Genomic DNA, 14163 nt, shown 5'->3' with positions numbered 1-14163 from the left:
TGGTGTTGGAGAAGACTCTTGAGAGTCCCTTGGACTGCAAGGAGATCCAACCAGTCCATCCTAAAGGAAATCAATTCTGAGTGTTCATTGGAAGGAATGATCTTGAGGCTGAAACTCCAATACTTTGGCCACCTCATGCAAAGAGTTGACTCATTTGAAAAGACCCTGATGCTGGGAAAGATTGAAAGCAGGAAGAGAAAGGGATGACAGAGGATGAGGTGGCTGGATGGCATCACTGACTCAAAGGACATGAGTTTGAGTCAACTCCAGGAGTTGGTGATGGACAGGGAGGCCTGGCGTGCTACAGTCCATGGGATTGCAAAGAGCTGGACACAACTGGGCGACTGAACTGACTGACTGACCAACGGGATGAACTGGGGTGAGGGAACAAAGGAAATTGCTGCATGTTTAAGTTTGGGCCTTTGTCCTCCAGGCAGCAAGGAGCCTTGAAAAGGTTTTAAACTTAACCTACGGTAACCGGATCAGCTCTGCATCTTAGAAAGATGGAATTCAGGTGGGGTGGAGAGGAGACAGTCAGTCATGACCTAATGGCCGATGGGGAGGCAATTGCCACCTCAGAGGTGATGAGACTGGAACCTAGGGGTGGAGAGGAGGGAAGAGTATGAGAATACTTAGGGTGTATCCATTCCAGGAAGAGTGAGGTGTGAGAGGAAGGAGGGGCAGGGAAGACTGCCATACACGTGCCTGGCCCTAGGGCAGCGAGGGATGGTGGCCCGGGGATGCTTAATGTGCAGGGCTGGGGATCACATTTAGAAAGAGGATGCCTGAAAGGAGTGGATAAGGGGGACTGTGCGCATGGACTAGGTCATTCAGGGAGAGAAGATAGAGGACAGAATAATGAGCTGTTCCCTTCTGACTCTCTGGGTCTGTGGTTTGATGAGCAACTTGCAAAGAAGCAGTCGCCTGACTCGGGCTCAGCTCAGGTGTCCACCCCCGCAAAATATTAAGCAAAGGGGCTGCAGGGGGCACAGCCACCAGGGGGCGCTATTGCCTCAAGAAAAGCTACATTCCCTGGGGAGATCCTGAGAGCGCGCAAGGTTTCTTTTTAAAATTATAATATCTAGGTAGGGAGGCAGGTAATATTATCATTGTCATTCATGATTTCCTACAAGGGAAACAACCGAGAGAACATAAGTAACCAATCCAAGACCACACAAATAGAAACTGAACTCAGAGATCTGACTCAGCCTGTACCTCCCTATGGGGAAAAAGGTGATGATGCGGGCAGCGGGGTAGGGTGGGGGATGGACCGTGGGGTCAGAAGATGAATCAGAGAGGACCACGTGGGGAAGACTATTTTTTTTTTCACAGACAAGTTTGTGATTCCTTTATTTTTCCTTATGTACATGATAAAATAATTTTGATACAAAACTTCAACCATACTGCTTCCATGGTAAAATCTCATCGGGCTAGAATGCATAATTAGTATTTTTTCAAAATTGTATTGTAGTTGCTTTATTTTTTTATTGTAGTTGGTTTACAACGTTGTGTTCGTTTCTGCCATACAGCAAAGTGAATCAGCTAAACATTTACATGCTTCCCCTCTTTTTTGCATTTCCTTCCCTTTAATTATAGGGCACCGCTGAGCACTGTTCCCTGAGCTATACAGGAGGTTCTCCTTGAAAGAAAGTGTTAGTCACTCAGTCATGCCTGACTCTTGATCCTATGGACCCACCAGGCTCCTCTGTCCATGGAATTTTCTAGGCAAGAATACTAGAGTGGGTAGCCATCCCGTCCTCCAGGGGATCTTCCCAACTCAGGGATTGAACCTGGGTCTTCTGCATTGCAGGCAGATTCTTTACCATCTGAACCACCGGGGAAGCCCCCAGGTTCCCATTAGTTATCTATTTTACACATAGTGTCAACAGTGTTGTCAACTTTTAAAAAATGCACTACAGGAGAGTTGCGAGTTAAGTTTTATTTGGGGTAAAATGAGGGCTGCAGCCCGGGAAACAGCACCTCAGATTAGCTCTGAAAAACTGCTCCGATGAGGCAGAGAGGAAAATGTCAGTATATATGTGATTTTGGTGAAGAAGGAATACATGCCACCAAGCACGTATTTTTCCAGAAGGTTTCTGCTAGTCTTGTGAAGCTTTGCTAGTCACGAGGAATAGTCATCAACATGAAGGACTTTAGTGCTTTTCTAGAGATGGGGAGATACAAGAACTGGGCTCATAAAATGCCTCCTGAAAATATCTAACTGAAGACCTGTCGTGCCAATTTCCGCCCTCGAGTGCTCTATACCCTGAGTTCGTTTCAGGGGTGTTGAAGGTGAAGGTCAGCAGCTTCAGTAGCGCGTGATTTAATCCTTGTCGAGGTATATGGCAAGTGCCAGTTTGTAGTTGACAGGGTATATATGTCAACCCCAGTCTCCCAATTCATCCTATCTCCCCTCCCCCTTGACATCCATTTGTTTGTTCTCTATGTCTGTGTCTCTATTTCTGCTTTGTAAATAAGATCGTCTATACCAACTTACTTTCATATTCCACATATATGCATTAACATATGGTACTTGCTTTTCTCTTTTTTAAAAATTGTTTATCTATTGGTTGCATTGGGTCTTCATTGCTGCCCGAGGGCTTTGTCTAGTTGCGGCAGTCCAGAGCTACTCTTGGCTGCGGTGCACAGGCTCTTCCCTCTGGTGGCTTCTCCTTGTCCGGGGGAGGCCACAGGTTCTGGGCACATGGGCTCAGTAGCTGCGGCACACGGGCTTGGTTGCTCCGGCAAGGCATGTGGACTCTTTTCAGACCAGAGATGGAGCCTGTGTCCCCTGCATTGGCAGATGGATTCTTTTTTTTTTTTTTTTGAAAAGTTAAAAATTCCTTAATTTTTTATTCCTGGTACCACTACCACAATTTACAGGGCAATATACCTGATGTAATGAAAAGAAAAAGACAAAGCTACAACAGATAAAAGACCTCAGGAATGTACATCTAATTGACACTACATTGCATTAATCAATAGCTGCACTTTTTGCAAACTGTGGCTATGACAGTCCTGAACAAGAAGGGTTTCCTGTTTAAGCTGCAGTAACTTTTCTGACTCTGGATCATCGTTCCTTCTGTGGCAGATTTTTACAGTTCCTCTAACGCATTTGGGACGACTGTCTCAAAGTAACCTGCAGCTTTCCTGACAACTCCTCTCTCTCCTGCTAAGAACTGTAGGGCAGATGGATTCTTATCCACGGTACCACCAGGGAAGCCCTGTTTTCCTCTTTCTGACTTACTTCACTCTGTGTGACAGTCTCTACAAATGACAAGATTTCGTCTTCTTTATCCTTTCCTCTGTTGATGGACACTTAGGTGGCTTCCATGTCCTGGCTATGTATTAAATGGAAGTTTTTCATCTCTACCGTCCCTCATGCTTCTTCTGGCATCTCACTCAGAGCCACCTTGGGCCACATGGAGCTGGAAGATGACTAACTTTAGACTCAAACCTCTCTCCCCTGGTGAAAATCATCCAATCTTCACCCTACCACAACCCCCCCCCCCACCCGGTTTGAGAAGTGGACAGAGAAAGCCATCGGGGGCTGTACTGGAGCTGGAACTGGGGGGCCAGGGTTGGGACTGCGCTGGAGTCCCAGAATAGACACTGCAGGTGTCATCTGTGTTTGGCGCTTCCCCGACGCCCTGCCTGCACTGAGGTCCCCTCTGGTGTTTGCTGACTGATTGTCTAAACCCACGTTGGTCTGGCCACACTCCATAGCTGAGTTTGGCTCTGGGCGCCCCTCTGAAGGGGGGCACAGACACTCCATAATGTACCCATTGGGTGGCAAGACGGCTAACAGCACAGGCTCTGTGGACTTCCCTGGTGCTTCAGTGGTTACGACTCCGCCTTGCAGGGGACGCCGGTGGGATCCCTGGTCAGGGAACTAAGATCCCACATGTCCCCGAGCAACTAAACCCGCTTTCGTTTAGTTTACACTCTCAGAAGTAGAGAGTGTGTGGGCTTCAGTAAACACAGCACAAGGGTTAGGGTAAAGGCTAGGGTTAGGGTTAGGCACCACCACGAGAGAATCCATGCACTGTAATGGAAGGTTCCATGTTCTGTAACTAAGACTCAATGCAGACAAATTAATTAGCTGATTGTAAAAAAGAGTGCAGGCTCTGGTGGCAGACTTGAGTCCCGGAGAGACCCTTAACCTCTGGTTCTCACCTTCGTCATCTATAAAATGGGGGTGATAATAACCCCCCACCCGAGCAGAGAAGTCACCTCTCAGTCTGCCCCAGCGCCTGCCCTCCCACGTGTTCAGGGTGTGTCTGTGAAATGAATAAATGAATAAATGAGTGGGTTGTTACCCCCCCCACACACACACACACGCTGCTGCAAACGTTCTTTGCTGGGTCTCCTAGTGCGCTAGTGCGTCCTGCTCTCTTGGGAGCCGACTGGAAGGAGATCGCTGCTGGGAGGGAAGGCACGTCTTCACCTCCGCTGCACACTGTCACATCAGTGGATTTCCATTTTGTTTTGTTTTTGGTAGTGAGGCTTGTCTGATCCCGACTAAGCATGGAGTGTTAACCCCAGACCACCAGGGAATTCCCGCCACCTCATTTCTTACAGTGGGCATACTAGCTTACTCTCCACCAACAGTGTACAGAATTCCCATTGCTCCACATTGTCTTGGTATGATCAGGTTTTTAAATTTTTCACAGTTGTGAGGTGTGTTCATTCAATGCAACTGTGGAAAGGCATAAACGTGGATGAACCTCACAAACATCTTGTTAAGAGAAAAAAGCAAGCTGCAGTAAAACCTGCCCAGTAAACACTGTGTTATTTAGAGTTATGTACATATGTAGTAAAAATATTTTTGAAAGGCAAAATAATGGTTTAAATAAAAAAGGAGAGGATAGTAGTTCCCTCTGGGGCGGAGGGAGGAGATGTAAGGGGAATGCAGAGGTACACCTCTGTGCATAAGGTAATTCTTTATTGATGGAGTACGTGAGGGGCTGATGGGCTCTTGGGTGAAAGGGACCAGACTTTTCTTAGGGGGTCCAGAAATGAGAACCAGACCTGATGGGTAGAAGCTATGGGCCCAGATGCCAGCCCAGACAAAGGAGGTGACCACAGGACTTGTTTCTGTCCTGGAGGAGGTTGCCACCAGAGGGAGTGTGAGCCCCGTTACTGGGGGACAGGACACTCTAGGGTGATCCATTCTGGGCTCTGTCCTAGAGGACCTTGGTGGCTTCTTCAACACCGGGGATTCCAACACTTCAAGAAGGAAAAACAATCTGTCTTGAACCCAGGGCCCCTCCCATGTCCTCTCTGGAAAGCTGCACTTCCAGCCAGGAACAATTGTCGGTGGGTTTTTGTGGTTTTTTTTTTTCTTTTTTTTTCTGGATGTGCTGAGCAGCTTGTGAGATTTCAGTTCCCCAACCAGGGATTGAACTAGGGTCGCGGCAGTGAGGGTGCTGAGTCCTAACCACTGGCCACCAGGGAACTCCCTGCCAGAGTTCGGTGCTTTGAGCCAAAGCAAGAGGCCTGGAAGTTAATTCCAGGAAGAACTTTTCTGCCTTGTGGGATCAAGCAGAAATGAAGTGGGATAAGGGAGAGGAAGAAGCAGTGGGCTCTTGGCCACCGGGCCCTCCCCTGGCCAAGTAGAAGAGGGGTCCCAGGGCTGAGGCTGGGGCCAAGGAGCGACTCCTGGCCAGAGCCTCCTTCCCAGGGCTTTCTGAGTCCTGCTGCAGCCTCCTGAGGGCACTCTGGGTGTGATGTCTCAAGAAGGCACCAGGTGGAGCCAGGACACCAGGGCACCTCCCACCTCATCTACGCGGTTTGGGGGTCAAGTTATCTTCCTGCTGGGAGTCTAGGCTGGGGAGACCCACTAAGAGGGACTGTCAGGGGAAGGCATTTATCAAGTCTGAGGAGACTGGATAAATGGTGGGAGAAGGAGGGAATCTGGAGGAGATGGTCTGTCTCGGGCAGCTGGGGGGAGGGGAGGTATATTTATCTTCCGAGAGGGCATTAAAAATAACCAGGGCCCCTGAGTAATCCAAGCTCTCCAGGCTTCTATGGCAGAGTAGAGGCCCACCAGTGGGGACTACAAGGGCAGAGCGACGAGGAAGCAGAGGATGGAACCAGAAGGGTCTCCTCCCACCCCCAGCCTCTAGCCTGGGACTACTGGGGGCAGGGCCTGGGCAGGCTGGTGCCCCTTGGGCTGGCTGGAGGGGGCAGGGAGGGAAGGAGGAGGGGAGCGGGGAGCCAGGCAGGAACAATGCTGGCACCCAGCCAGGAGCTGGAGTCGGGGGGCTGAGGAGAGAGGAGGGAAGGGGAGAGGATGCAGGGTGGAGAAGAGAGAAGAAAAGAGGGCTGAGAGAGGTGGAGAAAGTGTCCCCACGGGGGAGTGCCCACACTGCTCCCCTATCAGTCTCTGAGCCCACTTGAGGAAAGGAGCCTGTCCTCTGGGTTCCAGCTCGCAGCGAGGAGTTGGAGCTACAGCAGGAGGCACTTCAGTTAGCCTCTGGGAAGGACTTCCCTGGAGGAATGGGGGCAAGAGACGGAGTGAGCCAAGGAGGATTGTGGGAGGGGGGGACTCCCTCCTGTTCTGTTAAGTCCTGGGACTCAGCTGGGTTGTGATCCATGTTCTTGCCTCGACACAGGTTACTGGAAGGATGACCTCACCTTTCTGCCTCTGTTTCCTCGTCTGATTCCTGAGTCAGGGCTGTGATGACAGAAGGACAATTGCAGGAAAGTTTTACTGAAAGATTTAGCTTCTAGACACACCTGTGAGGAAAGGGGCTGGCGCTGAGACGCGGGCAGCCTGAGGATGGCAGAGGCTGGCTACGGGAAGAGAGGGCCCTCCCTTGTGGGGGTTCCATCCTGGCTGCAGAGCTGAGGACAAGGAGCCAGAATGATGTGCTCGGCACCTCCGAGGAGGTCAGAGAATATTTCCTCAGTGGATGAGAGGATGGTTGAAAATTCAGGACTACACTGACCCTGCTCAGCACAGGGTCTGGCACATAGCTGATGTTTCGTAAATGTTTATCAAGGAAATAAACGCCGCCCATCTTCCCAAGGCCAGGCCCGGGCCCTGCCTTTGTCAGCATCTGCGGAAATAGTGATGACACCTGTGCCATAGTTGACCCAGCAGGAGGACCGTCTGGCCCATGGGTCCCCTTACACTTTGGTCCAACCCCCTGGGTGGCATGAGATGTATTGGAGCTGGATGATCAGACCTCTGAGGACGCTCCAGTGCCCCGTTCCAGAGCCCGGCCAAGGGAAGGTGACTGTCCCTCCCCGGGCAGCTCTAAGCTGAGCCCAGGAAGATCCCCTCCCCTTAGGCTCCTGCTGAAACTTTAGCCCGTAATCCCCTACCTGAGGCTGATGGCCTGCCACACCTGTCCTGGCCTCGTAATCTTCAGCCCAGAAGGAGAGGAGAGGCCCAGCAAGGGGCAGACGCTTGTCCCCCGCATGGGTGAAAGATGGAGGAGAGCCAAAGGGGAAGCCTAACACCTCTCCACCCTGGAGCATGCACGTCCCCAGCTGTGGAGAAAGAGGGTGTGGAGGGGTCGAGCTGACATCCGTGGAGATCAGGCATCCCCCTGTTACCGGGACCAAACAACTCCCCTGCTGCCTGAGTGACCCCCCAAGTGGGCCACACCACTTTCTGGTCCTCAGTTTCTTTTTGAACAAAGGAGAGGCATGATCCCCGAAGGCCCTTCCTTCTGGGACTCTGTTCTGTGGTTCTTGAGTTCCCAGCTTCTAAGATTCCACCTCGGGGCGACCGGAAGGGAGGGCTCACCGCCAAGGACCATGCAGCTGTCGGGCCCGCTCCAGCTTGAGTCACCAGCCTGAATCCCAGCCTGACCTGACACACACCTGCTCACCTCCAGGAGTGGGGGTGGGAGCAGAGCCCTGAGTCCAGTCTCCTCCAGACGTCCCCAGATCCCCCGGTGGCTGCCAGTACTGCCTTCTCTCCTTTTTGATCTTCCACTCCCCTGCAAGTGGCTGGATCCCCTGGGGAAGCTGGGAGAGTCTGGCCAACTCTGTGGAGGGCTGGGACACAAGGAATAGGGTTTCTAGAGTGCTGGGTAGGGGCAGAGGTCAGGCAGATGTTTGATGAGGAGGCAGAAGAATGGAAGAGATGACCTTTTAAAGTCCCTTCCAGTTGGAGGAGCGGGGACATGAGGCTCCAAGGGATGAGAAAAGGACGAGAATGTCACGGGACATGAATGATGGCTCAGGAGACCAGGGGCTGGGGTTAAGTGGGGTCAACCCTATCTCACCCGACCTCTCGGTGCCAGTGACTGGGCAAGGGGCTGACCCTGCTGTCAGGGAACAATTGTCACAGTCCAGTGGGGAGCGGGTGGAGCGTGGAGGAAGACGGGGGTAGAGACAAACCCCACCGACCCGAATGGAACGGGGAGTGTGGATGGGAGGAGGGGAACCCGAGGGCTCCTGGGAGACCCAAGGAAGAAGGCAAAGGAGGGACCCTGCCCCCTACAAGCTCCCACTCTGAGAATTTTTTTGAGTGGGTATGGGGCTGGGAAGGAAGGTGGGGCTGGACTGTGGGAAGGATGGTGAGGAAAGGCCAGGCCGACCTCAGGTGGGCCTGGGGTGGGGAGCTCTTAACAGCCCAGGCTAGGAGTGGGGGTGCTGTCAGCCGGCCAGGTTTCTGCCTCTGCCTGGGAAGAGCCCAGCCCAGAGATCTTTATCCAGGGCAGGAACAGAACTGGTTTCTCGACTGGCAGCGCCAAGGGGTACAAGGACAGGAAGAAGCCAAGAGGTCAGGAGGGCAGCGGCAGGTCTGAAGGAGAGGTGGGAAGACCTGGCCCGGGGACCCTTGAGCTTCCCTACCCCAGCCGTCTTACCCTCCTGACACCTTCTGGCGCCTCCGTAGGCATCGCTTTTGCATCTTATTCGCACATGATGGATTCACTTTCTGGGCTTCTCTGGTGGCTCAGATGGTAAAGAATCTACCTGCAGTGCAGGAGACCCAGGTTCCATACCTGGGTCAGGGAGATTCTAGATGGGCCGAAGGACTTTCCCAGGTCCCCTGGCTGTCCGGCTACCCTGTCCCTCATCTTTTTCAGGTATGGCTGGCCCAGCCAAGAGAAATACCTGGTTGGACTCCTCTTTTCCCCCCCTCCCCCCCCACCTTGCCACTCCAGTCTCTCCCTTTCCGCTGACACTTGAAGAGCCCTGAGTCTCTCCCTTTCCGCTGACCCTTGAAGGGTCCTGAGGTCACTGTGGAGAGGGGTAGGGGAGCCCACAAGAGGTGGGGGACTCTGGAGGACTCTGCTCAGAGCCTGCTCCCTTTAATCCTCCGCCACAAAGGGCCTGGAGGCTACAGTCCCATCCATCTTGTGCCTGTGGTGGTCCTCATGCAGACCTTTGTTGGGACCTGGGGTCAGAGGCCCTGACCAGCATGCTTCCTCTCCTCTGACCCCCTAGCCCTGGGGCCCTTTCTTCCCGGCCTCTTCCCCTCCGCCTGAGCATCTCAGCGTCTCCAGCCTAGCTCTCCTCCTATCCCTGCCCGCTGCCTTCTTCCGTCTTCCCCTCCCCTGGTCTCCTCCCTTCCCTCCCTCTCTCTCCCTCTCCCCTCCTCCCTGCTCCTCTCTCGGGGCTTCCTGTCTGTGGCCCCACTTCTGCCAGACCCTCCCATGTGGGTTCAAGTAACTGGGCTCCTCCTGGCACACCTGGGCACAGAGCTGCCCTTAGGTTCTGGGGGCCTCGGTGGTACCCCGGGCCCTGGCTTCCTCCAAGCTTTCTCCTCTCTGGTCTCAGCTGTGCCCTGACTGTCTTGGTTTTGAGGCTTTTCTAGGCCTTCTTCTCAGCTCCACGCTCCTGTTTCTTGGTGTATGCGTGTGTGTCTGTGTGTGCGTGTACCTCACTTTCCCTGAGATGTTGGTGTAGACTGCCTCAGTGCCTATCAGCGCCCCTGGTGCGTTGAGCGCAGCCCCGACCCCAGGAGAGAATCACACGTGTCTTTGCCTTCCTTTCCTCTTGCGCCCTGCTTGTCCTGACCCTTGCGGGGGCTCGGTGACCCAGGCAGGCCCCTCTGTTGCTGCCTCAGAGGTTTCACCCTCTCCTTCCCCTCTGAGAAGCTTGGGCTCTCGAGAAGACTCTGCCCACAGAGATTGCACAGAGTTTTAAGGATACAGGCAGGAGGTGGGGGCTCCTATGCCTTTTCCCTCAGATGCACCACTAATACGGGCAGGTAACGGAAGAGGAGCCCAAGAGGCCCTTGGTGTGGGAGGGGAAGCTAGAGGAACTTTCTCACAGGTTGGGCTGGGCCAGATGGGTGAGGTGGCCACTCCCTGATCCAATCTCCTGTGTCCAGGGCTAAAACTTCCTTGTCATCTCAGGCTGGCAGGCAGGGAAGTGCTGGAGAAGCAGAGCCAGGAGGAAGGGCCCGCCCAAAGTGGGGCCCCCGTCTCAGGGTAGACAAATAGCTACTGTTTTCAGAGAACCCCCATTCTGAGGGGAGAGACCCAGCCCCTGCCCTCCGAGATCTTCTGGGAAAAAGAAATGTGTCTTCTCACTGCCATTTTCAACAGCTGTATTCAGAGACAAACCAGGCAGAGAAACAAGAGCAGATGCCCCGAACAGACAGACGGAGCGCCAGCCACAAGGGCCTGGGAAAGGTGCAGGAAAGGCCTGAAGAAAGGTCTCTCCAGGGTGGGAATGAGCAGTCAGGTTGAGGGTGGATGGGTAGGCTGGGGAGCCAGCAACTGGATGCAGGTCAGACAGAGCCGGAGTCAAGGATGGGGTGGGAGGGGAGGAGGTGATGCGGAAAGAAGATAAAGGAAGGGCTCAGGCTGATGAGTTAGGGCTCTTCTGGATGAAACCAAGCACAAAACTAGTATCCAGAAGGCCCAGCCTGATTCAGTTTCCATTTTTTCTTCTTTTTTTTATTTTAATTTTTGGCTGCTCTGGGGCTTTGTTGCTTTGCGTGGGCTTTCTCTAGTTGTGGTGAGTGGGGCCTACTCTTCATTTCGGTGTGCGGGCTTCTCACTGCAGTGGCCTCTCTTGTGGCACACAGGCCGAGCAGCTGCAGCTCTCAGGCCCGAGCGCACACGGACTTCAGTATTTGTGACTCACAGGCTTAGTTGCTCTGTGGCATGTGGAATCTTCCCATACCAGGGATCGAACCCATGCCCCCTGCATTGACAGGCAGATTCTTATCCACTCTACTACTAGAGAAGTCCCTCATTTTTCCATTTCTGAAACCAGCACAAGCAGCAACCAAAGCCAGACAGCCATTCTTTTTTTGTTTGTTTGTTTGTTTTTAGCAGTATCTTAAAAAAAGACGTTATTTATTTGGCTGTGTACCGGGTTTTAGTTTCAGCATGGGAACTCTTAGTTGCAGCAAGTGGGGTCTAGTTCCTTGACCAGGGACTGAACCCTTGCCTTGGGAGTGCAGAGTCTTAGCCACTGGACCACCAGGGAAGTCCCCAGACAGCCATTCTTGACACCTTCCTTTTTCTTCCCCCTTTCTAATGCGCCACAATCTGCGCCCTCCACCGAATTTCTCTCCACCTTCTGCCTGAGCATCTCATCTGTCTCCTGATGGCTTTCCTTCACTCCCCTGTTTCTCTGATCTATCTACCTGGCTGCTAGAAGAAGCTCCTTAAAACACAAATGGAATGCCATTCCCTTTAAAAAGTCCTTCAGTGACTTCTCATGGCTCTTAAAATAAGAAATACTGGGAATTCCCTGGCTGTCCAGTGGTTAGGACTCCAAGTTCTCACTGCTGAGGTCTGCCGTTCAATCCCTGGTCAGGAGCTAAGATCCCACAAGCTGCAAGTCTCAGCCAAAAAAAAGAAACAGAAATACTTACTGTGGCCCTCATGTCCTTCAGGTTCTCCATAATCGTGTCACCGATGGCCCCCTGCTGCCCTGCACTTCAATTATAGGACCTTGAACTGCCCAAACTGTCCTTAGGGCCTTTACCCTGTGATTCTTTCTGCCTAAAGCACCTTCTCCTCTTCTCTACCCCACTGAGTCCTCCAGGGCATCCCTAAGTGCTTTGTCCTCCAAAACACCTGCTCTTCTGACACTCTACCCACTCCCATTCTAAGTGAGGTCTTCTCTATGGCACTCTCTTTCTCCTCTCCCCTTCTCCTTCATAGCACTTACCACAACAGGTGATTGCATATTTATTGGTGCATTTATATATATTTATCGGTGCATTTATTTTGAATCATCTTTTCCTACTTGAGATCTACTCCCCCTACCCCCCACATGCCCCATAAGGGCAGAAATCTTGCCCATTTTATTCATTTCTGTGTTCTCAGCATCTAGGTGAGTGCCCAGCTCCCAGGAGACTCTCAGGAAACAATAGTTGGATGAATAAATGAACGGGCCCCTCCCCTCCCCCACCCCACACTTGGAGAGGGGACTCACTGGCCCAGGGACTCTGCACACTGTTTCCCTGCTCCCTGGCTCTGATCCTCTGCCCTCAGCTGCTGCCTGTGGCCTCTAACGGGGCTGTAGCAGGAGGCCCTGGCCCCAGGGCACCCTGCTCTTGTAGACAGAGGAGGCTCCCCAGCCAACACAGAGTCTCTGAAGCGTGGCCGCTGAGTGTCAGCACTGATGGGAGAGGCTGCTTCAGGCTATGTGAGGTGCTGAGCTTTGAAGAAGCATCTGGGTGCCGACGGCTGGTTGAGAGGGTGGCATACATATCCAGGCGAGGTGGGAGCAGAGGCCTGCCCTGAAGAGCACACGCAGGAAAAAGCAGAGGTCATGTCTCAAAAGGCTTCTAATACCTGTTCGGACTTTATTTTGGACAAAATGAAGGGCGGCAGCTAAGGGGATTTTGTACCTTGTTTTATTGTTTTTTTAAACAGGTCGTGCGCTCTGAGTCACTTCACTCGTGTCCTATCTTTGCGACTCTATGGACTGTAGCCCACCAGGCTTCTCTGTCTATGGGATTCTGCAGACAAGAATACTGGAGTGGGTTACCATGCCCTCCTCCAGGGGATCTTTCCCATCCAGGGATCGAACCCGTGTCTCTCACGTCTCCTGCGTTGGAAGGCGGGTTCTTTACCACAGGTGCCACCTGGGAAGCCCTTTTAACAGGAAGCTGACAGAAAACATATTGGGTTGGCCAAAAAGTTTGTTCAATGTTAGAGGAAACTCAAATGAACTTTTTAGCCATCTCAATTTTTTTTGGGGGGTGTGGGGTTTTTAAAGTTTATGTATGTACGGTTGCGTTGAGTCCTCATTGCTATGCACAAGCTTTCTCTGGTTGTGGAGAGCAGAGGCTACTCTCCAGTTGCGATGTGCTCGCTTCTCTTTTTCCTGTAGCTCCCTTGTTGCAGAGCACAGGCGCGCGAGTGCAAGTTCAGTAGTGCACAGGCTTTGTTGCCCCACTGCAACTGTCCTACTTTCCTGGGCCAGGGATTGAACCCATGTCCCCTGCGCTGGCGGGTGGATTCTTAACCACTAGACCACCAGGGAAGTGCCCTGGTTTTGAAGGATCCCCTGGCAGCATTGTGAAGGTTACATCAGAGACACCAAGAGTTTATTATTGCTAAGTGCTATATACTTAATGAGATTTATTTTATTTAGCTATTACAACATCCTTGTGAGGTCGATGTTATACATAATTGCTGTTTTCTAGATTAGAAGCCTCAGACTCATAGCAGCCCTCTTCACTGGATAAGTGCTCCTTCCCATCCCATGGGATCCTGATGGGATGGTTAATCACCTTGCCAAACCAGTTCCTTGGACATGGGTGTGGTGTGAGGTCCAGGCCTGGCCAATCAGTGGGCCCCTTGCCCTGACAACAGCAGCTAGTCCAAGGGGCCAAGGGATGGTCATGTGACATAAGCAGAAGCAAACTGAATCCTGGGATGTTCAAGATAAAGACTCTGGGAGAGAGTCCCACTTCTTTTTGGATCTCAAGCTGTAACCATGTAAGCTGGAGGCGTATGAAACCCATTTCCTATGACTTAGAGGCCATTTCTATGTGACAGGATCGAAGGTGACCAATGCACCAAGAAACAGATGTGCAGGATGTGGATGCAAAGGGAGAGGCGGATGTAGGTGTTTGAGTCCCTGGATTTAGCCACACCTGAAGTTAGACCCACCTGAAGTTTCCCAGTCCCGGTACATAAGCCTTTCAATTACATTGTTTTGTGTTTTTAAAAAGCCAAATAACTGATTCCACAACCCCACAACCCCATACATCTGGAAAAG

This window comes from Dama dama, chromosome 20 (assembly GCF_033118175.1).
Source record: "Dama dama isolate Ldn47 chromosome 20, ASM3311817v1, whole genome shotgun sequence".
NCBI classification, from domain to species: domain Eukaryota; kingdom Metazoa; phylum Chordata; class Mammalia; order Artiodactyla; family Cervidae; genus Dama; species Dama dama.
Note: the sequence above shows the minus strand (reverse complement) of the source record.